The following is a 226-nucleotide window of genomic DNA, read 5'->3' on the forward strand; positions in this document are numbered from 1 at the left end:
ACTGGTGGGGGCATGAAGAATTCCTGAGCACACCTCAAGAAAACAGCGGAAAATCCCCAGTTTTTCCAAGAAAGAAGAGCCCAGAAGAGCACAACTTTGCTGGGATAACCACGTGGAGATGCWCCCATGCTTCAGCTCCCTCTCCCAGGGCACAGCCCCTCAGCTCCAGCACCAATTCCTGCCCTCCCAATGCTGGCAAGAGCAGGCACCGTTCCTCCTCCCTCCC

Source organism: Malurus melanocephalus, unplaced genomic scaffold (assembly GCF_030028575.1).
Source record: "Malurus melanocephalus ecotype Western Australia unplaced genomic scaffold, MMel_1.1 scaffold_786, whole genome shotgun sequence".
NCBI classification, from domain to species: Eukaryota; Metazoa; Chordata; class Aves; order Passeriformes; family Maluridae; genus Malurus; species Malurus melanocephalus.